General features: G+C 46.7%; 1 protein-coding gene across 2 annotated transcripts in view; it reads left to right on the top strand.

The window, feature by feature from the left end:
* Nucleotides 1-2,824, top strand: part of Olfm2 (olfactomedin 2) — a 77,756-nt gene that overhangs the window by 26,265 nt on the left and 48,667 nt on the right. The gene's annotated exons all lie outside the window — the stretch shown is intronic.

Genomic DNA, 2,824 nt, shown 5'->3' with positions numbered 1-2,824 from the left:
TGTGTGTGTGTGTGTGTGTGTATTTAAGCCAGCAGTCATCCTCAGATGTTATTTCTCAGGCACCAAGCACGTTGTTGTGATTTATTTATTTATTGGTTTTTCTGGACAGGGTCTCTGTGTGTAGCTCTGGCTGCCCTGGAACTCTCTCTGTAGATCTGCCTGCCTCTGCCTCCTCGGTGCAGGGACTAAAGGCATATGCCACCACACCCAGCCTGTTGTGTTTTGTTGTCTTATTATGTTTAAATTTATTTGTTGTCTATGTGAACAGCATGTGTGTGTGTGTGTGTGTGTGTGTGTGTGTGCGCGCGCGTGTGTGTGTAAATCACAGGACAGCTTGCAGAAGGCAGTTCTGTCCTGTCGTGTGTCAGGATTGACTGCTAGTGTTATTTACCCCGAGTCATTTCCTACTTTGAATAGCCAAAGGACAGAAGGGAATACCAATGAAAGGAATGCATTCAAGGAGGACCTTTCGCCCCAAGAAGAAAAGGGAGGGTCTCAGCAGGAGCTCTTTGGTTACTGAAGATGTCCAGCATCTATGGCTTTTCTTGACAGTTTCACAGGAGGAGTAAGTCCCTAAAACCAGTCTAGAGATGTCCTGCAATGCCATGGTAACCAGCACCCCATCGCTCAGCCACTGAGCTCAGATTAGATTCATTTCTTGCTTCTGAGATGTTTTCATCTTGTGCTGGCTCTGGTGGGAGAGTTCTGTCCCACTGGTCTCCTGGAACCCACAACGATGGATGCTCTTTAGGCATACCATCATGGAAGCAGGGGCCAGAGGAGGGGGCTCAGCTACTAAAGCTTTGCCCTGATATGGCATAGATTGCTACTGATCACAGTCCATGTGGTCAAAGGAGTCACAGGGTCCATGACTGGGGGAAGCGAAGGGATATCCAGAGCTGTCTCCTGCTCACTCTGCCAAGCCCTCTTCTCAACCCAAGTGAGGGTTCTTAGAGACTAAGGACTGCAGTTGGGGCTGGGGCTCAGTCAGTAGACTGCTTGTTTTGCCTTTACAGAGACCCAGGTTCCATGTCCCACACTGAATGATGACACATGACTGGAATCTTAGTACTCAGAGGTAGAGGTAGGAGAATCAGAAGTTCAAGGTCATCATCAGTGTATAGCAAGTTTAAGGCTAGCCTGAGCTTTATGAGGACCTGTCTAAATAGAAGCAAGTAAGGAGGCAAGGAAACAAGAACGGAGATGAGGAGGGAGTTAAATAGGGAGGAATGTAGCTGCAAGAGATCCGGGTACTATAGTTTTAAGGATTTCTGACCTAGGGAGGGAGGGAGAAAGTCTTCACTCATTCACTCAATTTTGGGCTGAGGATATGGCTCAATATATATCACTTACTTAACATGCACAAGACCCCTGGTTCTATCCCCAGTGCTACAGCACACACACACACACACACACACACACACACACACACACACACTCATGCCCTTGTACTTTTCCTATGCCAGATTGACATTCTAAACAGAGCCGTAGCAGATACATTGATAACCCTTTGGTAGGTGATTGGAAGTGTTATATCAAGAAACATAGAACAGGACCAGTGACATCACATGGCTTAGTGCATGACAGTGTTTGCCACCAAGCTTGATGACCTGAGTTCAACCCCAGGACCTCATAGTAGAAGGAAATTCCTGCAAGTTGTCCTTTGACCTCCACACAAGCACAGTGGCACACACACATTATTTTTGGCTTGAAGGGCCTCTCTGATTAGTTAACATCTGTGCGAAATCTGAAGAGATTTAGACAAAATATTCAGAAGAAAAGCATTAGGGGTAGAGGGAATTGCAAGAATAAAGGTCCTAAGGCAAGAATCTGCTTGAAATCTTGTAAAGAGAGAGCCAGTGTGACTGGAACAAAGTGAGTGTCAGGGAGAGTAGGAGGAAGCAAGGGTGGGGTGCAACAGGAGCCACATCACATCCTTAAACATTGTATGTATGGTGTATGAGTGTATGTGTGTGCATCTAATGGAGTGTGTGTGCCACAATCTGTGTGTAGAGTCAGATGTACTTGTGAGAGTTGTGTCTGTCCTCCTACCATGTGGGTCCTGGGGATTAAACTCAAGTTTTTAGGCTTGATGGCAAACACCTTTAGCTGCTGAACTTTCATTTGGCATTTAAAGGAGTTTTTGTTGACTATGAAATCCCAGCACTAGCCTAGCAGCCCATAGTAAGTGTTCAATAAACACTTGATAGGAAACTACACGGGTGACCAAATGAGAGGCTGTGGAGGGTTCTGAGCAGGGGAGAGAGGAGACTTTACTCAGGGTTAGTGGTTTCCTCCTGAGACTTCTGGGTACCCAAGGCTGGGCTCAGGAAAGCATGACAGAAGGGACTACACTATCCAAGTGGGGTAATGATGGGAGCTGAACCAATGTAAATGCCAAAGAGGTGGAGAGACAGGGAGATGGTGGAGCAGATCTACGCTAAGCATGGGTTGGTTCTGGACCACTTGATTCTGCTCAGATACCAAGATGTGAGAGAGAATGGGGGATGAGGACCATCCTTCCTTTATGGTAGGATGGGTTCTGATGAGTGAGAGCAAAGAGCATGGCTCAGTGGTAGGGTCTCTGCTTACATCCCCTCGGTGAGGAACTGGGTGTGTGTGTGTCTCAGTGACAGAGCCCCAGACTAGAAGCCCCCTGTGTCTCAGTTATTATTTTATTGCTGTGATGAGAGAGTGAGAGAGACACCGTGATCAAAACAACTTATAAGACAAAGTATTCCCCTCAAAAAATGAAATAAAATAAAATAAGCCGGGCGGTAGTGGCACACGCCTTTAGTCTCAGTACTTGGGAGGCAGAGGCAGG

This window comes from Mus pahari, chromosome 10 (genome assembly GCF_900095145.1).
Source record: "Mus pahari chromosome 10, PAHARI_EIJ_v1.1, whole genome shotgun sequence".
Classification (NCBI taxonomy): Eukaryota; Metazoa; Chordata; class Mammalia; order Rodentia; family Muridae; genus Mus; species Mus pahari.
Note: the sequence above shows the minus strand (reverse complement) of the source record. Positions and strands in the feature narration are given on the sequence as shown.